The 27,227-nt window shown below is 36.1% G+C and overlaps 5 non-coding genes across 5 annotated transcripts; 3 read left to right on the top strand and 2 right to left on the bottom strand.

Annotated features, from left to right (window-relative positions):
- Nucleotides 1-7,780: 7,780 nt before the first annotated feature.
- On the top strand, nt 7,781-7,852 carry TRNAA-CGC (transfer RNA alanine (anticodon CGC)). Its single transcript has one exon. It is a non-coding gene; the product is annotated as a tRNA-Ala (tRNA).
- A 3,139-nt stretch (nt 7,853-10,991) lies between these two features.
- Nucleotides 10,992-11,063, top strand: TRNAA-CGC (transfer RNA alanine (anticodon CGC)). The gene has a single exon. It is a non-coding gene; the product is annotated as a tRNA-Ala (tRNA).
- Nucleotides 11,064-14,806: 3,743 nt separating this feature from the next.
- Nucleotides 14,807-14,878, top strand: TRNAA-CGC (transfer RNA alanine (anticodon CGC)). Its single transcript has one exon. It is a non-coding gene; the product is annotated as a tRNA-Ala (tRNA).
- A 4,503-nt stretch (nt 14,879-19,381) lies between these two features.
- On the bottom strand, nt 19,382-19,453 carry TRNAA-CGC (transfer RNA alanine (anticodon CGC)). Its single transcript has one exon. It is a non-coding gene; the product is annotated as a tRNA-Ala (tRNA).
- A 4,410-nt stretch (nt 19,454-23,863) lies between these two features.
- Nucleotides 23,864-23,935, bottom strand: TRNAA-CGC (transfer RNA alanine (anticodon CGC)). The gene has a single exon. It is a non-coding gene; the product is annotated as a tRNA-Ala (tRNA).
- Nucleotides 23,936-27,227: the final 3,292 nt, after the last annotated feature.

The following is a 27,227-nucleotide window of genomic DNA, read 5'->3' as shown; positions in this document are numbered from 1 at the left end:
ATAGTACGATGTCACCGTATATATGAGTGACGTCGACAGACTAGCTACGAAGCGCCACCATGGTTGGCACGAAGCTCAATAACATTTTCAAAATAAACCCTACCTTTCCTTAATTTTGAGCACATTTTATTACGTTTTTCCTTCTATTTTACACATGTGCACATGCACTTTCCTAACTTGAGTAACACACTTCCTCCGAAATGTGTGGCCCCTCTTTTCGGCGCCCGGCACTGACAGTGGATACAGTAACTGTAATATCTATATTCCCAACGACGAAGGTGCTGGTTCAAGATGGATGTTAAACTCCTTCATTTAAGAGGCCATTAACGTATCCGATCTAAGCCCACAACTTCTTGACCAAATAATAGAATGATCATGCGACAAGTCTTTGCAACTGGTTTTCTGTAACGAAGACTTGGACAAGTTCTGCCTGATGAGGAGAGAAGAATATCCTGGTCTGGTGATTGCTGCTTTAAAAGTAATAATTCCATTTGCTATATCGTACTTGTGCGAAAGTGTTTTTTTTTTTATGGTAGACATTAAAACGAAGATAAGAAATCGCTTATCAGTTGAAAATGGCTTGATAATATTCGTCATGAAGATTGAACCGGGCATTGCTGCACTAGTGAAATTACACCATGCTTAGGTATCTCATTAGGTTTTAATTTTAATTGTATTTCAATGTGCAGGTTTTGTTTCATGTGTATTTTTCTAGTATTTCTATATACAGTTCTCATTAGTTTTATATCATACCTCTTTGATTTAAATTCATTTTTAAACAACTCTACTAACTAACTAACTCTATGGCCTATGGAACCCGGAGGTTCAATGCCGCGTTCACAAAAGCTCTACACTGACTTCTATCCTTAGCCAATTGGATCCGGTTTTACTTTGTATTCTTATCTCAGCGAGATCCATCTTAATATTGTCCTCCCATCTGCCCCTAGGTCTTCCTAATGGTCGTTTTCCGTTTGGTCTTCCAGTCAAGACTTTAAAAGCGTTTCTACTTTCTTCCATTCTAGCTACCTGACCTGGCCTCCTAGACTTGACGACCCTAACAATGTTGGGTAACCGTGGGTAACCGTATAAATTATGTAGTTCCTCGTTATGAAGTTTCCGCCATTCCCCATTCCCGTTCCTCTTGGGTCCGAATATTCGTCTAAGGATCTTGTTCTCAAATACTTTCAGTCAATGTTCTTCCCTCAGAGTAAGCGACCATGTTTCGCAACCATACAGAACAACAGGCATGATTATCGTTTTGTATATTTTAAGCTTCAAATTTCTCGACAGAATTCGCGACGACAAGAGAGTTTGAACCGAATAGTAACATGAATTCTACACCCTTTGAAAATGTTCAGTAGACTTATTTTTTATTGTTCTTTACAGTGTGTATAAAAAATAAAAGTATGCCTATCAGAACAAAATTAAAAATAATATTTAAAAATAATTTCTGGTATTAGATTCTAACTATATTTATCTCTTCCGCCTATCTTCGCGATCCACTAGGGGCCGCGACTCCCAGGTTGAGAAACCCTGCTCTAGGCATACATGAGTTATGATGGAACATACATACATACACTTTTATATGTATAAATGCAGATAAGAGAGAGTTGAGAGAGAGCGATTAAGGAATTACCGCTCTCAATCTCTTCACTTTACTTTTGCGATTCGTGAATTTCTTACGTGACAGTTTGGGGCTTGCTAGTTTTTTGTCTTGAACCACGATCCGATTTTCGATATGCTCTACCTAAATGCTGTAATGCGAATATTGAGAAGTTATCTGCGATGAAAGTAGCTGCAAATAAATCTATTACATAACTTATTTATTGCTATTACACGATTTTTTAAATTTGTATTCAATATTCACACATAACGCACCGACGTTCTGTGAATACCTCAGATGTTATATTTTAAAGATAAGAATTACTTATGTCGTGAAATGATATGAATATATATATTCAACTGATATATACAACTGATGATATGAATATATATATACAACTGATGAATTGTAATGTAACTATTTTACATAATTTTCATGCATTGAGGAAAGTAGAATATCATAAAGGAATCTCACCTGAACGGGTATCGAACTCACGATTTAAACGCTCGGTGGTGTACCACTGAGCTAACATGACCGCTTTTCGGAAGCTGCTTCTGAAATATAACTGAGCTCATACGTAAATTCTCTTTTCCGTATGGAAATCACAATGACGAAACGAGAGTGTGAATACATAGTCTCGAAATATTGTATCATTAAGTATTTCAATCAATGTTACTTTTTTCTACACTTATTACCATTTCAACATGTCTTATTATAGGCTATTTAACAGAAGGAAAAACATATCTGTACATCTTTTCCCGATTACTAAGGTTGGCTTTGGAGGTTCGAACCAGCAGCTTTAGTTTACTGTTTTCCGAAGACACCCGAAGTTGGACTTCGAAAGTGTTCGTCTCAAAACAGCTATAATCATATCGCTCAATCTGTTTGGTATATGGTATATGTTTTTATACGTGTAAAGTCAGTATAACAATTCATTCTTTAAACAGCTTTTCGTATGTATTAATATTCCTTTATAAAAACTGTTTTTATTATTATTATTACGGCGCACCATTTTCAGATTTCTTTCGCGAGTCGTTGACCAAGTCGTTCGCCACCAGCGTTGCCAGACTCACAGCTCGGAATTATTCCAAAACCTGATCGAACTTATGCTAGATTCGGTCAAATTATGCTAGATCCTCATAATTACTAATTCAGGAGTTTAACAAAGTTGAGATACGATAACGTAACTTAAAATACACAGAGAGCAAGAATGCATGGATAGAACTCAATACTTCACGCACCAAAATTTTAACTCAACTAAAACTGCAGTCGTTGCCAAACTCAATGGCGTATATATCGTATAAACGAATGCAAAGTTTTTGTTTACATATTTTGAAAGAAAATTACTTCGCAGAATAAGCGGAGTTGGGAATCGTCTGCTGGGGGAGGGGGCAGATTTTTGGTCGGTCTCGGAGCTGTCATTTCAGGAATAAATATGATCATGAAGTCAGAAGTAAAGATGGTGAAGTTGTCAAAAAGTTGGGGGGGAGAATGGCCCCCATAGCTCCGCCCATGCCTCGGAGTTAAAGGATTAGAAAACCCTGGGTGGAGCCACATAAAAAAAAGCCCAAAGCCATTCCGAACTTACTTAGGAAAATAAGACTGCCTGTATGGTTTACCGAGTGTATGAATCAATGGAAGAGGATACATTTCTGCCGTTCTTTTTCTTCCCACGACCAACTTCTCCAGGTTTTACGGCTTTTTGATAACTTGCTGAAATTGTGCTAGATTTGGGCAGGATGCTAAAAGCAAGATGCTACGTGCTAGAGACATGCAAATTATGCTAGATCTAGCATCATTATGCTAGATCTGGCAACGCTGTTCCCCACAATAGGCGTGTCGTGCAAGTAACCAATCACACGTCAGGTACTAGCTTTTACCTATTGCTTTCTTCTCACAGCTCAGAACATTGGTAACTATGGATAGACGTACAGCAGTAATTACTTTATGGGAGTTGGAAGGTTATTCTGCAACTGCAGCTAGCAGGCGAGTAGGTGTCCCGGCCTCTACAGGAAGGCAATGGATTCGGAAATATGGTGCTACAGGTCAGACTGGTAATTTACGATCTCTTGGTCGTCCGCATGTGTCAACCGAAGCCCAAGATGCGAGATTAGTAAACGAAGCCCGGTTAGACCCACTAAGGACGTCTAGACAGATAAGGGAAGCTTCTCTCTTTCCTGGTAGTAAGCATACAGCTCTGCGAAGGCTTCGTCATGCTGGGTTACGTGGCCGTGTTGCTGCCGTGAAGGAAAAACTCTCAGACGACCACAAAATTTACCGTCTCGCGTTTGCACAGGCGAATGTGTGTCTCAATTGGGAAAACGTAGTTTTCTCAGATGAATCCATATTCACAACATCAAAGGAGGGACGCCGTTTTGTGTATCGTCCGAGAGGCACCCGATATGACCATGGATATATGGCTGCTTGCAATCGCAGTGGCCATGTATCTATTTTATGTTGGGGTTGGATTTCCAGTCGCGGAGCAGGACAGCTTCATAGAATTGAAGGACATCTGGACAATGCTCAGTACTTAGACATTATCAGTAATATCATGGTGCCATCTGTTTCAGCCTGATGGTGTAATTCAGTTCCAGCAATACCAGTCGCCAATACATAATTCCCGTGTGGTTCAGGAATGGTTCGCAGGGCACCCTGAGATTGATTTAATCGACTGGCCGCCTCGTGGAGCAGACCTCAATCTCATGGAAAATATGTGAGCAGAAGTGAAGCGTACTCTAAGGGAAAGTTGGCCTGAGGCAGATCCACCAAGAACTCAGGATGACCTGTGGCATCTTGTTTCCGAAGCATGGCTGGAGGTAGGGGAAGGAGATAGATTTGTCACCCATGTAATAGATTCCATGCCCAGAAGAATGGAGCGTGTAATAAATTCAGAAGGGTCTTGGACACAATATTAATATCCCCGCCTTAACTCCCGAAAACAGCCCTTTTCAGGGCTACCTAAACGCTTCTGAAAATATTTCTAGAAGTAAACCACTCCTTGTATCCGATTTCTGTGCAATCCTACTAACAAAAGAATGATAATTAGCTGTAGGCTTTGAACTCAAGACCTCTTCAGTGGCAAGTCCGTACTCTACCAGTGAGCTAACATGAACACGCAAACCTAACCTGAAGAAACACGACTTTCAATTTCTGGTATTCGATGACAATGATGCTCATATACTTTGCAAATGTTGTATTCAACTTGGGATATTCCGCAACACACACACACACATAAACAAAGCGAAAGAGAGAGAGAGAGAGAGAGAGAGTGTGTGTGTGTGAGAGAGAGAGAGATGAATACACAAAAGCATATTCAACGTATTCGAATGAGACTCTAAGTAACGACATTCCGTTCTAAAGAGAATTTGTGTTTCTTCCCGTGACGTTAAGGGGATCGGGAAAAGCTATGTGTCTTGAAGCAGGATACGACTTTGGATACTCTGTTTATACACTTTCTATATCCGTAGGAATATACTGTATTTCACGAATATAAATAACATACTGTAATGAGAATATTGAGAAGTTAAATCTGTATGACAAATAGCTGCAAGTAAATACACTACATAACTTATTTATTGCTATTAAACGATTTTCCTAACTTGTATTTAACATTCTCATATATAATAACGACCTACTGTGAAAATTATCTCAGATGTTATATTTTAAACATAATAGTTACTATGTTCTGCAATTATTATGTTATATATAAACAACTTATGTATATTAATGTAATTATTTTATATAATTTTTCATGCATTGCGGAAAATATAATTTTAAAAAAAGTATTGACCCAGATTAGATTCGAACTCACAACCTTATGATTTGAAATCCGACAGCTTACCAATGAGCTAACACAAGGACTTCTAGAACTAGGCTTCTAGCGATGTATAACGGATCTCAAGATAATTATGACATTCATATCCATGACAAACGCTGTTTCTGTTCTACTTTGACTTTTATTTTAGTACTCAGGCGATAATTATGTTCTATTTCTTAACTTTGAGCATTCTTTTACATATGGAAAGATTCTTTAACGTATTTAAATGTTCCATTACGTACAGAAAACTAAATGACAAACAAGCATGTGCTCACATTAATAAAAGGTTTCGAAATATTATATCATTAAGTATTTTAATCAATGTTGCTTTTTTAAACACTTGGTAACAAGTCTTATTATATTTAAAAGAAGAAAAACACATCTGCAAAATTTTTCCCGATTGCAAAGGCTGGCTTGGAGGTTCGAACCTGGCTTACATTTTCCCGAAGATACCCGAAGCTGGACTTAGAAAATTTTTGCCTCAAAACACCAATAAAGAATGCGCTCAACCTTTTTGAGACAAGGTGTACCTCATTGAAAGCTATCACCTGTATACTACTTGCCTCCTCCATCTCCCTGTAGAATGCGATGAGATATGTGATGAGCCCTTGTCCATATGAATGCGCACCAGATTGGCGTCATTTCCGTACATTGTTGGAATCTCATATTCGTATATCGGCCACATGATCTGCTCCTGAAAATAGTGCTAATTTATTTTGCAGTTCTTCGCCGCCCTACGAATCTTCAGTTTACCTCGGTAACAGTAGCCAGTAACGACCATGAACCCTTTTGGGAAGGATTCTTTGCAGACACGGACCCACCTTCTGAAGTTCTTGGCGCCTTTCTCTCGGTACATGATGGCTCTCGGTTTGCCGCAATCAGAAAGGTCAATCCGTGCTTCATCGAGCGTTACGACATACATCCACCTTTGTTTTGCCAGATACTGTTCGTACAGCTTCCGGGCGTTGCACTTTCGTTTCTTTTGGTGGGCATCCATGAGAAGGTGGCCGCGATCTTTCATGACTCTTTCCAGTTTGAGTTGATGGTGTAACGTCCGGGTCACAATTCCCAAAGACACGTCAAGACGATTTCCCATACAATTTTGTGTTGGCGAATTTCCTACCATTGCCATTTTGCGAAGTTTCCTCTGCATGGTGGAGGTGGCCTTGGTGCATTCCCGCTTTCTAGGCAACTTCGTTGGTGATCCAAATAGTGGAGCTTCGTTGCCCTTGTACTTTTTAATAACATTTTTATTCCACTTAAACTGATGTTGCAACCAATCTTTTTGCACTGTTTTCTAATGACAGAAACACTAAAGTGGACGTCATAAAGAACCGCAACATAACCTTCCCAAAGCCGGTTTAGTTTGGGCGGCATTTCGGTAACAGAGCAGAAACCCACACACTTGGAAACAAATTTAACACAACACTCACAATAATGGCCCTGTTTTGTGCGTTATTGACGTCCGCGCGGAAAAACAACTCCGTTCCCAGAAACCCACTGCACAACACTCTAGGATGCCACGAGGCAGGTCGGGTGAGTCTATTCTGCCCGGGAGGGAGAAGGAACGAAATCGGTCAAACGTAGGCTGAAAAACCTCTGTATCTTCTTACAGTCAGCATTGCAGTTGAATGTGATTTTAAAAAAGTGAGAGGCTTTTATTTTGTAGCTTTGAACTTTGTAGAATGAGCCTATAATTTTTTTAGCCTGGTGTAGCTTGGTTTACTTTCTCAGATAATTATTATTATTATTATTATTTAGTAATAATAATAATAATAATAAACTCTTTCCTTCTCAAACAATATTCTTTACAAACTTTATCCTGAATTTTTATTTTGAGATCCTGAATTTGTAACGATAAATAATGTTTTTAAGTTATAAACGTGTAGTACAAACCGCGACCGACTTATTAAAAAAAAATGGTGACATCTAAATTTTCCTCTGTAAAATCCAGGACGAATTTGTATAAATCATGTAAAAAATAATCTTTCTTCCCCTTGAAAGCAGCAGTTTGAAATACAATGGGACACATGCCTACTTGATCTTAGTGATGAGTTCATATACGATACCCAGTTTAATCTTCTTAATATGAGTAACTCGTAAGATAGTACTTTCGGAGTATAAATTTTAAAATATCTCCTTGAATGCATGTCCTGCTCCCTTAGGATACACATCAAACATTCTAAATAGCCTATTGTCTTCCCGATGTAACTTAGAAGCTGGGTTTGTATACCGAAAAAACAAACAAATAAAAAGATGTAAAATGAGACGTCATAGATAACCAAGTCTTACATTGTTACTTGTTATAACATATAAAATCTGTGCAACAGATGACTGCGAAATTGGCTAAAGTTATCAACGGGGGTGTAACTCAGTGGTAGAGTGTCTGCTTCGCATGCAGAAAGTCCTGGGTTCGAACCACAGCACCTCCACATGTAATTTTTGTTATACATGGATTTCTTTACCAACGCATTTACTGAACCATAATCAAAAGGTTTATATTCAGTGATTCATAGGTTATATACATTACAACTACACCTTCAATTTTTGGTGCTCCACCAAATCATCGGAAACATTATTTTTTAGTTACCACATGATTTTTACGATTCCAAACTCGAAATTTATGATAACCAAATTCCACAGAAAGAATTTTCTCCTCTCAATCAAAAAATTATCACCAAATAAGCACTAAAGTTTTCATTCGTTATCCATACATACTGCATCAATGTAGGTCTCAATTCTTTCGTTTTCCGCTAGTTGCTGCAGAGATTTTATATGTTGTAACTGACAATGTAAGACTTGAATGTCTATGACGTGTATAAAGCTGTGTTTAAATAAGTAATAACATAGTAGAAAAGTTATCGAAACGTAAACTCAGGGAGGCATGAGACAGAAATAAAAGTGTCACCCGCCTTATCTTAGAGTGCGGGGAACGTAAACACTAACGTCATAATTTAAGAATATGCTGAAACTATAAAACTTTACTACTCTCGATTAAAGAGAGTAAAATTACAAATTGTCTTTGGTAAAAGAAAAGAGCTTGAGGCAATGTTAGAAAAACTAATCTTATTCTGATTCTTACATTACAAAGTACTTACTCCTGGCAAAGCCAGAACGCCTGGTATTTTCTAACATTAAGATGATGAATGTTCTCGAATTCAAAATACATCTATTTCGCTTTTCCATCTCTTAAATATCAGCAAATCGAAGGTAAAATTGTGATATTCATTTACATTGTTTCGATAATCAATTAAAGATGTAGTTTTCAAATGGCCAAGTATTCAGAAGTACAGGACATCGAACAAAAATATTAACATTGTGTTGGCAATGTAGTGTAATTATATATTAGGATATTTTATCTTTTACCAAATTTTACACCATAAACTGCTTTTTTCCACCTTTTAACCCACCAATTTTTTCGGAAAAAAATCCTAGCCTAGTTATAACACACACAAACACACATGAAAGTTGTACTTTTATAAGTAAGTAGTTTTATATACCTGGAACTGTTTCTTATGCGATTTTCGCCTTTTACAATATATGTAGGATGGAAAATTACTTGCGTTTTCTTTTAATGAAATTTCAGTGTGTGTTGGTATCAACACCAATGCAAGTATGGGTCGATAGTAGGCTGATTGATTCTTCGTCCACAGTTGTAACACGTCGTTTTCCCAAAGCCCGCCTCAGCAATCCAAATCCACAATAGTCCATAGGACTTGCATCAGGAGATTTAACAGGTACCTCATTGAAAGCTATCACCTGTATACTACTTGCCTCCTCCATCTCCCTGTAGAATGCGATGAGATATGTGATGAGCCCTTGTCCATATGAATGCGCACCAGATTGGCGTCATTTCCGTACATTGTTGGAATCTCATATTCGTATATCGGCCACATGATCTGCTCCTGAAAATAGTGCTAATTTATTTTGCAGTTCTTCGCCACCCTACGAATCTTCAGTTTACCTCGGTAACAGTAGCCAGTAACGACCATGAACCCTTTTGGGAAGGATTCTTTGCAGACACGGACCCACCTTCTGAAGTTCTTGGCGCCTTTCTCTCGGTACATGATGGCTCTCGGTTTGCCGCAATCAGAAAGGTCAATCCGTGCTTCATCGAGCGTTACGACATACATCCACCTTTGTTTTGCCAGATACTGTTCGTACAGCTTCCGGGCGTTGCACTTTCGTTTCTTTTGGTGGGCATCCATGAGAAGATGGCCGCGATCTTTCATGACTCTTTCCAGTTTGAGTTGATGGTGTAACGTCCGGGTCACAATTCCCAAAGACACGTCAAGACGATTTCCCATACAATTTTGTGTTGGCGAATTTCCTACCATTGCCATTTTGCGAAGTTTCCTCTGCATGGTGGAGGTGGCCTTGGTGCATTCCCGCTTTCTAGGCAACTTCGTTGGTGATCCAAATAGTGGAGCTTCGTTGCCCTTGTACTTTTTAATAACATTTTTATTCCACTTAAACTGATGTTGCAACCAATCTTTTTGCACTGTTTTCTAATGACAGAAACACTAAAGTGGACGTCATAAAGAACCGCAACATAACCTTCCCAAAGCCGGTTTAGTTTGGGCGGCATTTCGGTAACAGAGCAGAAACCCACACACTTGGAAACAAATTTAACACAACACTCACAATAATGGCCCTGTTTTGTGCGTTATTGACGTCCGCGCGGAAAAACAACTCCGTTCCCAGAAACCCACTGCACAACACTCTAGGATGCCACGAGGCAGGTCGGGTGAGTCTATTCTGCCCGGGAGGGAGAAGGAACGAAATCGGTCAAACGTAGGCTGAAAAACCTCTGTATCTTCTTACAGTCAGCATTGCAGTTGAATGTGATTTTAAAAAAGTGAGAGGCTTTTATTTTGTAGCTTTGAACTTTGTAGAATGAGCCTATAATTTTTTTAGCCTGGTGTAGCTTGGTTTACTTTCTCAGATAATTATTATTATTATTATTATTTAGTAATAATAATAATAATAATAAACTCTTTCCTTCTCAAACAATATTCTTTACAAACTTTATCCTGAATTTTTATTTTGAGATCCTGAATTTGTAACGATAAATAATGTTTTTAAGTTATAAACGTGTAGTACAAACCGCGACCGACTTATTAAAAAAAAATGGTGACATCTAAATTTTCCTCTGTAAAATCCAGGACGAATTTGTATAAATCATGTAAAAAATAATCTTTCTTCCCCTTGAAAGCAGCAGTTTGAAATACAATGGGACACATGCCTACTTGATCTTAGTGATGAGTTCATATACGATACCCAGTTTAATCTTCTTAATATGAGTAACTCGTAAGATAGTACTTTCGGAGTATAAATTTTAAAATATCTCCTTGAATGCATGTCCTGCTCCCTTAGGATACACATCAAACATTCTAAATAGCCTATTGTCTTCCCGATGTAACTTAGAAGCTGGGTTTGTATACCGAAAAAACAAACAAATAAAAAGATGTAAAATGAGACGTCATAGATAACCAAGTCTTACATTGTTACTTGTTATAACATATAAAATCTGTGCAACAGATGACTGCGAAATTGGCTAAAGTTATCAACGGGGGTGTAACTCAGTGGTAGAGTGTCTGCTTCGCATGCAGAAAGTCCTGGGTTCGAACCACAGCACCTCCACATGTAATTTTTGTTATACATGGATTTCTTTACCAACGCATTTACTGAACCATAATCAAAAGGTTTATATTCAGTGATTCATAGGTTATATACATTACAACTACACCTTCAATTTTTGGTGCTCCACCAAATCATCGGAAACATTATTTTTTAGTTACCACATGATTTTTACGATTCCAAACTCGAAATTTATGATAACCAAATTCCACAGAAAGAATTTTCTCCTCTCAATCAAAAAATTATCACCAAATAAGCACTAAAGTTTTCATTCGTTATTCATACATATTGCATCAATTTAGGTCTCAATTCTTTCGTTTTCCGCTAGTTGCTGCAGAGATTTTATATGTTGTAACTGACAATGTAAGACTTGAATGTCTATGACGTGTATACAGTTGTGTTTAAATAAGTAATAACATAGTAGAAAAGTTATCGAAACGTAAACTCAGGGAGGCATGAGACAGAAATAAAAGTGTCACCCGCCTTATCTTAGATTGCGGAGAACGTAAACACTAACGTGATATTTTAAGAACATGATGAAACTATAAAACTTTACTACTCTCGATTTAAGAGAGTAAAATTACAAATTGTCTTTGGTAAAAGAAAAGAGCTTGAGGCAATGTTAGAAAAACTAATCTTATTTTGATTCTTGCATTACAAAGTACTTACTCCTGGCAAAGCCAGAACGCCTGGTATTTTCTAACATTAAGATGATGAATGTTCTCGAATTCAAAATACATCTATTTCGCTTTTCCATCTCTTAAATATCAGCAAATCGAAGGTAAAATTGTGATATTCATTTACATTGTTTCGATAATCAATTAAAGATGTAGTTTTCAAATGGCCAAGTATTCAGAAGTACAGGACATCGAACAAAAATATTAACATTGTGTTGGCAATGTAGTGTAATTATATATTAGGATATTTTATCTTTTACCAAATTTTGCACCATAAACTGCTTTTTTCCACCTTTTAACCCACCAATTTTTTCGGAAAAAAATCCTAGCCTAGTTATAACACACACAAACACACATGAAAGTTGTACTTTTATATGTAAGTAGTTTTATATACCTGGAACTGTTTCTTATGCGATTTTCGCCCTTTACAATATATGTAGGATGGAAAATTACTTGCGTTTTCTTTTAATGAAATTTCAGAGTGTGTTGGTGTTAACACCAGTGAAAGTAAGGGTCGCTAATAGGCTGGTTGATTCTTTGTCAAACTATTTAAGCTGCAAAATTCTGAATCAATCATTTAAACGTATGATGATGAGTACGTATAAGAAATCAGAAAAAAAAATCACATTAATTTTAACATGCCCGACTAGACGGTCTGATTAGAGAGAAAGGAGTTGTATTATGGTATTCCAGACACACACACACACACACAAAAATAAAACTATTAGCAATACTTGTTTGTGGGTATTTGTTTAGAAGGGAAAACTTTCCGGAAAAATAATAGTAGAGCCGGAAAATTTTTTACCTCAATCATTTCTTTCAAATACACGAATGCTGAAAATAGTACTGTAAATTCACTAGTAACTCATGTAGAGCATTAGCAGGATTTTCTAAATACTGCGTAAATCCCCCGGACTGCTCCTGAAATCATCAATGGATTTATTGATAATCCTAAACACTGATACTGCAAGAGAACCAGGCTAAGGTGAAAGTGATACTGAAGTATGAGTCTTGATTATGACAGTAGCAAAGCAAGAGTGCAGAGTATTGTTAATGAGCTGTAACCAGTGATAATGATTTACTTTTAAACTTATTATCTATAATGTGCAAAAATAAGGTATGTAGGAATCGATAGATCACATCAAATTAAACAAATTGGCCTGTTTGAGAGTGAATTCTCATGCGTAAACTCAATTTTTGGCATCAATAAACTCAATTGAAGGAAAACTCAATTTTTGGCACTAAAAAGCATGTCACTAGTTGCCAATATTATCCTGAAGTTTTCCTCATTCTATTGGAACAAATTCATAATTTATTTATGCAGTGTGTACTGCATACTGAACTTACAGAACTTATATTTGGCAGCTAGTACAATGAATCCCTCAGCTTGTGTGCTGCTCTGTAAATTTGTGCTAGAGGACCTGGGTATGTGAATGTTATTGGTTCACTATTGTAGCCAGGTCCATTCTATTGAAAACACACAATGTCTAACAGATTTAATTTTCTTTTATTTGAAATACCATGGGCGGCGATTAGGGGGGGCAAAGGGGGGCAGTTGCCCCCGCACTTTTTTTAAGTAACCAATTAATGTATATAGTTTCATTTGGAAATGTAACGATTTTGTATGTGTTACTGATTAATAGGAAAAAATGCTGCCATATAATATTTGCTGTTGCGTGAATACGTATTGGTTGTCTTCCCGTGGAGTAAAGAAAGCTACAGTAATTGCGTTTTAATCGCCACAGAAAATAACCCCAAAAAATAACCTATTGGAGCACAATTTCAGCATACTTTCATTTCTTCTTACAAGAGCTCGATATGTTAGTGAGCCGCTTTGAAGCTAATCGAAAGAACATTATGCAAAAAAGTAGGGCCTACTTCACAAGTTATTCTTTAATTGCACGAAAATTGACAGTTCCTAAAATGTCTTTTCTTCTTTCTAAAGTAAGGAATATCGATTAAAAAGAGCGTGATAAGAAACAACTTCTATCTTTTCCATTGTTTTGTAGTGTAATATACGAGTGAAGTGTTGTGTTTAAGGATGTACGAGTGTATATACAATAAAATTTAGTAAATTCAACATAATTCTAGGTTTTAAGTTTATTTTGTATAACTGAAGTGTGGATTGATTCTAAGTATTGTTGTGTTTTGATGCGTTCCAAGAAAGTGAAAACTGCACCTAATGGCAACGAACATATTTCAAGAAGTTGCAAAAGCAAATATTTCTTTAAATGTCGTAGCATATGCTTGTAGTATTTACTGCCTTTCATTTTCTAAGAGTAATAACATACATTTAATAGCATGTGTGGAATTAAATATTAAGTTTTTCATTAATCCTCAGTTTCAATATAACTTTTGCAAAACGAGCACCATTATTCATTACTATGATTAATATTATCCTTTCTATTTATTTGTTTTGCAAATTTATTAAATAATCTGATCACACAATTTTCCAGACAGAATTTTAAGATTTTCATGAGCAAGGAATCAAATCTCTTCTTACACTTTCGTTGTTTAAGAGTACAAAGGGGTAGTATCTACTTGCGTTGTTCTTCTCAATTTACTTAATAAACTATTATATACGATATACGGTATTTTAACTGAAAATATAGTATCCTATTAGTTATACAACCTTTCGTCAAACAAAATGTTAGAAACAACCAGGAAAACTAACATTTATATACAAATATTCAGACCATGTCTTGCCCCCTCACTTTTAACGTCCAACCGCCGCCACTGTGAAATACCATAATAATAAAGCTTTCCCATCTCTAATCAGACTGTCTAATCTGTCCACAGAGATTTCATTTTCAAAAATATCCTCTTACATTCAGCATTGCAGTTGAATATATTAGAAAAAAAAGGAAGACTACTATTTTGTAGTTTTAAAGCTTGTAGAACACTGTTTAAAAATGTGCCTATAGGTTTCTTAGTCTGGTGTAAGTTGCGAATTTTAACATTTAAAAAAATGCCAAGATAAAAATAAGACGTCACAGATATCCGAGCCTTATTTATAACATATAGAATATGTGCAAGAAATTACTGAAAAAGGGGCATGGGAGCCATGTCGGGGGTATAACTCAGTGGTAGAGTGTCTGCTTCGCATGCAGAAAGTCCTGGGTTCGAATCCCAGTACCTCCATCTGTATTTTTTGTTGCTCGTGGATTTCTTTACCAACACATTTACTAAACCATAATGAAAAGGTTATGCGGCATGCTAGAATCAATGTTATTTTTTTTCTCATATGATTCCTTAGATTCATTATACTTATACTTGATTGATCCAGAATTTTGCATCTTAAATAGTTTGACGAATAAGCAAGCAGCCTGTCATCCACCCATAGTTGCAGTGGCGTAGGAACCAGCACACTACAAAATTCCATTATAAGGAAACGCCCATAATTTTTGATCTTGTATGTTTTAGAGGGAGAATATCACTCAAGATAAACATCTAAAATGAGATTTCAGATATTTGAAATTGCTCACATGAACGTAATATTATCGTGTGTGTGTGTGTGTGTGTGTGTGTGTGTGTGTGTGTGTGTGTGTGTGTGTGTGTGTGTGTGTGTTTATAACTAGGGTTTAAATTTTGGTGAAAAAAGTACTCGAATTGCTGGGTGGAAGGTGGAAAACATACCATTTTTGGTGGAAATTTGGTGGAAAGTACACCAAAAATAATTACACTACACCAAAAACATAATTTTAATATTTTTGTTTGAAATTCCGAACGTCTAAATATTTGGCTACTTGAAAAATATGTATTTAATTGATCATCGAAAGAAAGTAATGAATATCACAATCTGACCTTCGATTTGTTGACATTTCAAGGCCTGGAAAGGTGAAATAGAAGTGTTTTGAAATGAAATAAATATTTAAGTTTTACGTCCCACGATTATGCCGGTTAGGCTAAAGGAGACGGTGATGATGAGAGATGAGTGAAATGGTAGAATGAAGAAGGTGGGAGGAAACGGGAGAACCCGGAGAAAACCCACGAGCACAGTGTTTGTCCACCACAAAGTCCACACGGCGCGAGCTGGGGTCGAACCAGAGACCCCAAGCACCGGAGGTGAACGCTCTATTACTGAGCCACCGCGCCCCCAGAAGTGTTTTGAATTTGACAATATTCATCATCATCTCGATGTTGGAAAATATCATACGTTATTGGCTTACCAGGAATATTTTATATTGCGAAAAGAGACATGAGATTGTTTTTCTAACATAGACTCAAGCACTTATATGTAATTTTCTAACATAGACTCAAGCACTTATATGTATTTTTTTTCTTTCTTTAGTCGAGAGTAACAAAATTTCATAGTTTCAGCGTGGTTTTAAGTTGTCGCGTTAGTATTTACATTCTCCGCAATCTAAGAAAGGACGGGGACTCTTTCATTTCTCCATTTCAAGCTTTCTTGGCAGTGGCGTACTTAGGGGGCTATCGGGCTCAACCCCCTCCCTCCGGAAATAAATTTGTTAGTTTTTCCCATTCCGCCTACAACAATAATCCTTCTTACCATTTCTAAGAATTTCATTGGCTTTCCATTTTCTTATGCTTCTTATGTAAGAACTGAGTTCTTTTTTCTTTCTTTTGTTCATTCTACTCTTCTGTTTCTTTTTCTTAATTGTTACTTTCTTTCGTTTTTCCTATCATACTTTCGACCGTTGTTATTGTGATTCAAGACGGCTGTTGTTAGCAGTGTTGGTAATTTACTTGTAAAAATGTAACGCGTTACAAGTTACTTTACTTTCTCTTAAAATGTAACGCGTTAGTAACGCGTTACTTGCTCCAAAAAAGTAGCTGTTACTTTACTTCGAAAGTAACGCGTTACTAACGCGTTAATTTTAGGTCCGAAACTTTAAAAATGTGAAACAAATTATGATTTCAATTTTCCGTACTACTATTACTACCGCTATTATTATTATTATTATTATTATTATTATTATTATTATTATTATTATTATTATTATTATTATTATTATTATTATTATTATTATTATTATAACAACATTGTATATAAGAAGCAAGGTAGGCGGTTTGTATTTGAATACTAAAAAGATAGTTGATTCCCAACCTCGGTAGTCGTGAAGTCTAGGAGTCAAGGACATTGTTCACGAGCTTCTGAATTTGGGTTGAGGGTCTAGGTTGAGTATTTGGGCTCGAGCCGAATACTGTTAAAAGTTATAGGGAACTGGCCAAATATCTTCAAAACTGCTCGGCCCGGCTTCAGAATTGTCAACGACTCGAGCAGCTCGGCTCACAGCTCATTCACTATCGACCAGAACCGAGAAGTAAGCCGAGCCAACAGCTCACCCAACCGACTCGGCTAGAGCCCTCGGCTCATTGAGCCGAACCGAGCAAATAGCTCATCCTTACCAAGCCGAGCCAGCTCGAGCCATCTTCTCAGTTGAGCCGAGCCGAGCTGAGCTTGTTATAAAAAAATCTTTTGTGGTCTCATTATCGAAACGAGACGAGATGCAAGTAGTGTCCCATCTCGTGAGCAATACTAAAAGTATTCCATATTACTGTTTAGCTTACATTTCTCATGGCTTTCGTTTTCCAGTGTAATCAGGCCATGATTTCAAGACGACTTAAAACGAACGAGCCATTCATCAAACTCGACTAGACTCGAAACTCGACGCAAAAAAACTGAATCGGCTCGGAATTCGACTCGAGGATATTACCCTTGACTTGACTCGAAACTCGACTTGAATTCGAGTCGAGTCGAATTTTAGCTTGACTCGTGCTCATCCCTATGCGTTAGAAAAAATGGTTGCTTATAATTATTCTGCTAAATTAATTATATAATAATAACAATGTTGTTGTGTAAAATTAAAAATAAAGAGTATAGAGAAACATTACACTACTCTATAATCAACGGGACTCTAGGATAAGCAAACTGATCTCAAAGAACTCCAATATTACATATCATCAGCAAAACTATTATCTAGTAATAAAGTAGGTCTGCTCATCAAAACAGTTTATTCATATTAACCTCTTACTGTTAATCGTTAATTATGGCACCCTAGTTGTTGATAAATATTTTCCGCCGGGGTACTTCAGACACTTTACTTTTAAATTCTGTTCACTATCATTCTCAGCTCTTAACAAAAAAGTATTCTTTCAAATGTTCGAACAGTAAAATATTTTCGTTCTCCATCTTTTTAAAAACAACACCAATTAAAGTAAAATAGACTACCGGTATCATTGCACTCCTAGTTCACTCACTGAATGCATTGATTTGGAGCTGTTAAAATCTACGACAAAATCTTCCAGGTGCTTGCAATCATTACACGTGATTTCCCAAAGGCTGTCATCTTCAAAAAACAGCAAGTGGCACTACAAATTTATCTGTTTCTCTGTGTGTCTGTGACTGTCTGTCACTGACATACGTTCATGCTCGATTGTTTCATTCTGAGAAATTCACTTACAGGAAAGTAACATTTGTTTCCGAAAAAGATATACATATATTGTAGTTACTCATCCGAAATGTAACGCGAAAAAAGTAACGCAAACTAGGTACGTTATTTAAAAATTTGTAACGCGTTACCGTTACAGTTACTTTGGAAAAATGTAACGCGTTACTAGGAAACGTTACTTAAAAAGTAACGTGTTACAAGTAACGCGTTACTTGCGTTACGTTACTTCCCAACACTGGTTGTTAGTAACACCAAAACTAAGAGCAGCTAATAAGCGAAACTGATGTTCCACACCAACTTGCAGGGATACCAACATAACAGGAATATTTACATCGTTTAGTTATAAAGAAAGGTAGACCTAAATGTTTGAATTAAAGAAAATCAAGAGAGAGGAATAAGTAGCCCAGGAAATTAGGTAGGCCAAGAGGACGATTTTTTCTTCTATGAATAGAATAAAAGGTTAGATTCACTTCTAAATTTTTGTGTGTATTATATCATATAACATCCTTTGCTACTAAAACTACAATTAGTATATTTCAGCTTCAACTTGTCTCAACACTTTCTGTCATGTAAAAACGATTATTTCTCTAGTATATTACTAGACAATCGATTAAAATATACTTAATTCTCAAACTCAGGTGGGCAATTGCCCCCCCCCCCCTCTGCTTCCTCAATGACGCCTTTGTGTGTTTGGGTTTTAAAGGCTGAAAAGGAAAAATATAAGTGCTTATTGAAGAGTTGTACCGGTACATAGCCCGCCTCGAAACAAAATCCTAAATACCCCACTGCTTCCTGGGTTTATGCTTCAATAACTTTTCTGCTATGTTCTTACTTATTAAAACAAAATGGTGTGCTTTGTTGTAGATAATGTAAGGACGCAATAAATCAAATAGCGGAGAACGAGAAAGAATTGAGATCTACATTGGTACTAGAATGTATGAATAACGAATGAAAACTCAAACTTCGGTGCTTATTTGGTGAGAATTCCTTGGTCCAGTAAATATGGAATTTGGTGGATATAAATTTTGAAGTTTAGGACCCCAAAAGTAATGTGTTAACTTAAAAACAATGTTTCCAGAACTCCATCCAAGTACTATGACTTGATGGAGCGCCAAAACTTTAAGACCTAGTTGTATAGAATCTATGTAACACTAGTATTACTCGATATGAACTTTTCATGAAGGGTTAGTAAAAGTTGGTAAAGAAATCCACGTGTAACAAAAATTACATGTGGAGGTGCTGGGGTTCGAACCCAGGACTTTCTGCATGCGAAGCAGACACTCTACCACTGAGTTACACCCCCGTTCACCGTTTTAGCCAATTTTGCAGTCACCTGTTGCACAGATTCTATATGTTGTAACTAACAATGTAAGACGGATATCTATGACGTCTTATTTTTATGTTGACATCTTTTTAAATGTTAAAACTCACAAGTTACACCAGACTAAGAAAACTATAGACTCATTTCTAAGCAGTGTTCTACAAACTTCAAAACTACAAAAATAACAGTATCTCCCCCCCCCCTTCCTTTTCTTTTCATATTCAACTGCAATGAGGATATTTTTCGAAATGAAGTCTTTGTGGACAGATACTAAAATAGAGTCAATGTTTATACACTGAAAGCAGAACTTTAAATTTGAATTATAAATCATGGACAAAGCAAGTTTGATGGACATGGTGATGATAGCAAGTTTGCAAGTGACATTGTTCTATTCCAGTGGTTTTCAATGTGGGCGTTAACGCCCCCAGGAGGTGTTCTTAATTCCAAAGGGGGCGCTGAAACAAAACAGGGTGATTGGAGGGTATTAAACTGTTTAGAGGCCGTTTGAGATTTCATGATCTATTGGACTTTTTTTTTCTTATTATTGGACGAAAGCCATTATGCAGTTTAGAAATTATGAATAGTTTTTTTTTTTTTTTTTTTTTTTTTTTTAACAAATAATAATGTCTATTAAGCTGATATGAAATATTGAAGTATTTTTCTGGTTCCTTAGTCTGCTTCGTCTAAATATTATATTCAGCCTTGTGCGTGGGTGAATTGGGTTAAGATAAGGCTGGGGGGCGATTAGGACATCACATTCACCTAAGGGGCACTAGGTCCTCGAAGAGGTTCAGAACCACTGCTCAACGTGGCAAAATGTACCACTAAACCTGCTTTCTTTTGGTAAGCCACCAATGCATACATGCATCTTTATATACAAATTTATCTTTGATAATTTTTTCTTATATATAAAAAGAAAACAGTTTCTTACGTAATGTAATAGGACTACTGTAAATAAATTTAAATATAGGCAATAGGGAATATTTTAGAGGTCAGAAGGCGATCATGTGTTCTCCTTTTTGATTTTATAAATCTGCTAACCCCAATCTCAGTTGAATTTCAGAATACAATCAAAAATAATGCAAACCCTGTTAAAATACGTATATGTACTAAAAACTTGTACTTCACTTCTTGATTTGTGGCCACGTGTTCCTTCCTCAAGTTCACTAATATATATATAACCTAAAAGATTTCATTTCCTTTTCTCATAAAGCAACAGGCAGAATCTGGCCTGAATCAACATTTTCTCGGACCCTCTACCCTGGCCGGTAGTCAACCCAAAAATGTAGGGGGCTGGGGCATATGAGTTAGGGGGACCCGATCCAACCATATCACAGTTCATCACCATATTATAGTTCATTTGCAAGTGTACAGTGAAAATTTTAAGGGACCTGTAGAAATTTCCCATAAATACGGGCCTGCCTGTACCTGATGTGGTTCCGATTAACAGAAACGTGATCAAACCCTCTAAATCGAAACTCGATTTGGAGACTTTTAAGACCTAAATAGTCGATTGGTATCTTTACTGTTACAAACTACCATTTTCTTAATAATAAAAAAAAAAAAAAAAAAAAAATTAACTGCACATAGTCGACAACATTAACTGGTTGTCGAAGTCTATTTCCATTTTGCGATCTTTCTGAACGCAAGTAAACACAATTTTCAGTCATTCTCCATTTCCATGTGTTTGTAGCTATTTAATTGTTTTCTAAATTTAGTCAACGATTGAAAGTAAGTAAATTTGATCTCAGTCTCAACGTATTTTAAATTGTTCATCTTTTATATAAAATAAAAGTAACTGCCTTGGCTTGCCCTATTTTGTTTTATTTGAGTTTGTCTGCTTCGCACTGGCGCAAATCAAAGCGGGAATGAGGGGAACATGTCCCCTCCAATCTTGGAACTGGAGATGACTGTCCCCCCCCCCCAATAATCCGATTTGAAATGTGTTTTTTGGAGAGAAATGTTAAGATTTGTGTCCGATTGCCATTTTGAATTGATGTCCCCCCAGAATAAGCCTCAAATCTTCCCGCCTCCCAATGTTGAAGACAACTCTGCTTCCCCTGATCCTCCGCAGCACTGTTTTTCAAGTTTGTTAATATTTTGAACATCGCTTAAGAAAAAATATGGGAACGATATTACCCGTCACCCCCAAAGCTGAAGAGAGGTTTTCGCTGATGCTGCTTCGATATGAATTTGATTTTAGGCGCGCATTGCAAGCTTTCATTTTGTTTGATACAAAATGAATAAAAATATTCAGTAGAAAGTAGTAAGGAATTTATTTTATCATTTAATTTATCTAAAATTCAAAATCAATGACCTGGGAAAACTTTCAATATTGATTTTTTACTGAAATCGAATTATTTTTATTTTAAGGCCATCATTTTATGTTTTCAAAAAGTAATATGAAATTCGAAATCAATGACCTCGGAAACCCTCCAATAACCATTGTTGTTGTTGAAATCAAATTATTTTTCATTATAAGTCCACCATTTCGTTTTTATTTTTAGTTTATATATATATATATATATATATATATATATATATATATATATATATATATATATATATATATATATATATATATATATATATATATATATATATATAATATTAAATTCGACACTAGGAATCTTAAAACCCTATCCAGTGAGTTTTAGAAAGACTAAATTACGTTTTCGACTTTTGGTTACGGTTTCGGAAATTGGGACCACCGTGCGACGAAGAGAAAAATGAGATCACTATCATGTTTCAGAATGATCATTAATAACAAAGAATATATTCACCGATTTTGAAGTTTCAAAGAATTTTACTGATGGATGTGAAGGTGATATTTAAAACAAAATTAACTCTTCCTTACCTACCCACTTCTCGATAGCAAAACTAACATTATAAAGTCACTTTTCTGCATTTTGATGTGGAAAAATAATGTTTTGGGGTTATCAAAGCTCATATTTTGTAATATCCCGTGTCTAATTCTTATTAAACTTATGTGATTTCTTCGTGATCATGTCCAATGGCGGATCTAGCACAGGTAAGCCTTGGTCTCCTCAGTTTTTTGAGTGACAAAAATAATTAAAACTGTTATTTATATATTTTTGGAAGTTTATAGTAACCGTTGGCTTTTATTGTTTGTTGGAAAATTTTTGAAACATTGGATATAGTTTCAGTTGCAGTTTATCTGTTATGCAATGTGTAAATCAATACTTGAGGTCCACAATGTCAACGTTCAATGTAGCTATAATATCCAACGGGAGAGAGTTAAGTTGGGAGCTTCTGCAGGACTCTATGAAAAATTGTAAACTCATGATATAACTATCCTAGTCTGGGTTCTGGCTAGCCTCCCAGTTTTGCCTTCCAGATCCGCCCAGCGGCGCAAATCTGTCTTCAACATTGGGGGGGGGGGGTGAGTAAGACCGTTCCCATAATTTTTTTTAAGTGATGTTCAAAACACTGTATATATAAAACAAATGAGTTCTGGTGGTGAATAAAAGTGTTTTGTGTCATTGTTGCTATACAACATTTAAATTTAAGTGATTCCTCGTGTGGATGAAGAAATTAAAAAATAAGAAGGGAATATGTTACACAGGAAAACTTTTGACTTGAATTTTCTTGAAATGTATACAATTTGTTGTACACCTTCATCCTCTAATCCAATGGTTCTCAACCGGTGTGTCAGGCAATCCCATATGGGTAAGTCGCGGAAATTTTAAAATTTAAAACATCATGAAGCATTTAATAGTTTGTTAAAGTTAATTTTGAGACAGACTGCACCACTCAACGCCTCCAGCTGCAACAACAATGCCAAATACTTCATAGAGTCAATGCTACATAGATACTTATAGGCTTACACTGTTAAAACTGATAGGCTTATTATTAATAATAAAAATCGAACAAATGTCGAGTTATTCTGGGCGTTTACCGAAGTGTCTCGCCGGTCAAAAGCGGTTTCGAATCACTGCCCTAATCCCTTCAATTCTAAGTCCTTTCTTTATAGTATTTTCATTAAATACATTTTTATGTATCGAGGACTGAAATTTTGTTTGGTTTCCCTACTAAATAAATATAATAAAGAATAGAGCCCTAATAGGCACCGGGCTCCTGATATCTTAAATCGGCCCTGATCAGCCCACAAGCCTTCCAACATGTCCCTTATTAATCACGTTTCATTTCTAGATGTTGTTATTACTGCTTTTGTATAATCAAATTCACAGTAGTAGTACAGTACAGTAATAATAATGTTTAAACAGAAAAGAATCAGTAGTAGATTAATAGAAATACGAGTATTTATGAAAAATTACTTTCTATTTGTTCACATATATTCCATATAGGTATTTTCATTACGATTCAGCAAGCACGTTGCTAGAGAAAATCACATGTAATAAAAATTGTAGATGGAGGTGCTGGGGTTCGAACCCAGGACTTGCTGCATGCGAAGCAGACACTCTACCACTGAGTTACACCCCCGATGAAAGCTCGTGTACTTTATGCAGCAATTACATTATACGTCACTGGAGTAAAGTGCTTACCTCTCGCGTGGCGGTGAATTGTACTGTACTGCCATCTCTTAGCGTCTAACGGAACTAAGTGAACAGTAACCAAACAATGCACTATTCTCGATTTATTACGCATGCTTTCCCATCGAGCAAAGCAAGCTTTTTTTTCTTTATCAAATCACAGCAATTTGAAGTTTTTTAAGGACTCTCACGGCCAGACAAAGACTTATAATTAACATTTAAAAAGAAGAAAAAAAAGATTTTTCGTACGATACAGACCATGATACCCGTTTAAAGGCAAGTTTTTTTTTTTTTTTTTTTTTTTTTTTTTAAAGAAGTTACAATAACCGTTTCTTCCCCTCTAATGATCTTTTTTTTATCTTATAGTACGAATTAAATGAAAGAAAACGGATGCATTTGATTATTTTAAACAAAAATAAATCATCTAACATTTTAACAGTAAGAGATATTTCGCCAACTAAGCGTGCAATGCAAGCTTCTTCCCACCAGACAAAATATTATCTAAACAAATATTTCTGTTTAGCTATCTCACGAGATAAGAAGAAAACAATTTTCAGTGAAATTAATGCCATTTCTTCACGCGAGAGCACAGTTAAGACTCAGAAGCCATTCGTACAAAAAGGTAATTTTGATGTCATAATTATGGGGATGCTACTGTGCGTAAACTATCACCGTAAAAGGAAGATTTATGTGCACTAATACAATACAGTAAAATATTTACTTATTCTTTGTTTCTTTTTATGAAATTTCTTGTTTCCCTTTTTCTAAACAAACTAAATGGATAAAAATGACGAAAATGAAGTGTTTATTTTATAATGTGCTAGGATGTACAAAATAAAAAGACAATCCCAATTAACTTCAAGTGCTTGGTTGTTGAATAATTAATAAGCATTCCGAAACAAGTTATTGTAGATTGGAAACGATAGCTTTTGTTTCATCCGGAATTTAGATTTTAATTATTGTAGGGTGTTTCAATAAAATTCGGGAAGTGAAATTGTGAAATATATGAAACACATTTCCACATCTAGATATGTGATTTACATGTATTATTGTTGCATCTTCATAATTATGTAAGTAGATGTTTTATCTGATAATGAATGATGTATCACGGCTCGGCTTCATAAACATCATGGTGTTATTTTGGTCACAGAATTAGACGTGTTTTAGCACCCCAAAAGCTCTCTTTTTTACATTGCATGTTTTAAAGCAATTATAGCGACCACAATTTCAATTTCCAACGAGCTAATTAATTGTGTGTTATATAAAACACATTTGCGCGAACCTATGACGTTTCTTCAAGCATGATCAATGAATGTCCTACGATATTTCACAGTTCCAAAGTGGGGTATACATAAGTATAGAATGGCTATGTCTATTTCTCGGTTAACAGGTATCAGAGCAAACACGGTCAGAGGTGGCAAGAAGAGGCTCCTTGATATGAGTAGCGCCATTTCTTGTTTTGCTAAGGGGAGGGCAAGACTTTCCACCAACATAGGAGTTTCACGTCTTTTATTAATTTATTAAACATCATGTATTCCTCAAACTCAGAGGTAATTGCCCTCCTGCCCTGCTCAAATGACGCTCCTGTTTGATAGATATTGATTAAGTGTACGAAGCAGTGATGAAAGTTTATAAATGGCTCATGCCTCGGAAGACCCAGAGGCAATCAAACACATGATCCACCAGTCAGAGATGGTGTGGGTTAATGAAAACTTGACCCACTACCCACTGTGGCCCACTCTGACTCACAATCCACCATCATCCACTCTGACCCACTACCCACCGAAATCAATCGTTAGAAGCACGAGTTTTTCGCATTGCGCGATAAAACGAAATGCGTGCGTCAGAATTAAGTAATTTTCAGTTTCTTGACGTTTTATGATATTCTATGTGCATTTTCATTGGTTTCCGTTGCGCAACAAAACGCGAAATTTACTGCTTTGCGCGAAATTTCTAACAATACGCGAAGTAGCGCGAAATTTTAAAAATACGTTTTCATTAATTTAAAAACGCCAGTTTTCCGCTGACGGAACGGTAGAACGTGGCATGAACGGTACATTTTGGGTTATTCGGACACGGCTATAGAGAACATATTGCACGTTAGTTTTCACCATCGCAGGTGGATGGGGAGGAGCCATTTTAGTTAGCTTGCCAATGGCATGAACTGGATGATAAGTGACAAACGTACAACAATGAAAAAGGAAAATGTGGAAACATGTAACGTGCTTACGTGTTTTCAGAAGACAGCAAAACTTTCCTACTGATAGTAAGTTTAGTTGTTGATTTTTCCTTCAATTTGATTTTTTTAAATACATAATTTTCTATAAACGATACTTACAATGTCAAGTAAAATATCAGTGTATTTTGTTTTTAGATAATTAATGGTTTATTTCTGCAGTGATCTATGAATAAAAGTAACAATTGTAAAAAATGTCAGGGAACATCTTTTCCATAAGAGCTACAAATTGCGAAACTTATTTGGAAAGTGTGACAAAACGCGAAATATGATAAACGAAACGCGAAATTCGTAAATTCTTAGTGCGAAAAACTCATGCCCCTACCCATCGTCATCAATTTTGACCCATGATCCATGCCTTCTTCTCTACTGACTAAAAAGTTTACACTTGCAATAAAAGAAGGCCGTGAAATTATCACTAATCGGAATTTGAATTTCTACAGTCAATCGCTCAACCACCGCTTTGTTTCAATACAGATGGATATAAAACAGGGGCGTCATTTAGGGGGGGCAGGGAGGGGCATTTGCCCCCCCCTGAGTTTGAGATGTATATAGATTTTATCAATAGAATAGTAGTAAATCAGTGAAACGCGTGAAATTTTACTTATATCAAGGGGTCTTGCCCCCCCCCAAGCAAAATCTGAAATGACGCTCCTGATATAAAATGGTACAATGTTTGTTATGGGCCATATTACGATGAATTTCAATTTAATTATCACATATAATTATATGACTAACGGAACTTATTACTAATTTTTTTTCTTATTTTAACCCAGTAATTGACACTAGTATTATTATAAATGTCGTTATATAGGATATTCAGAGAATGTTTTAAGTTTCAATTTCACATCTCTCATATCTGTAACATTTTCGTATTACGAGTAAAAATTATAGGAAAGCTCATTCTCACATTTATCAACAAAATTATCAAATTAAATTATAAAAATTTAAAAAAAAAGAATCACCTTAATACAAAGTATTGACAGTAGCTACTATTGTGTTAATT

The sequence above is a fragment of the Thermobia domestica genome, chromosome 10, assembly GCF_964235325.1.
Source record: "Thermobia domestica chromosome 10, izTheDome1.hap1.1, whole genome shotgun sequence".
NCBI classification, from domain to species: Eukaryota; Metazoa; Arthropoda; class Insecta; order Zygentoma; family Lepismatidae; genus Thermobia; species Thermobia domestica.
This window is presented reverse-complemented; position numbering and strand designations above follow the sequence as displayed.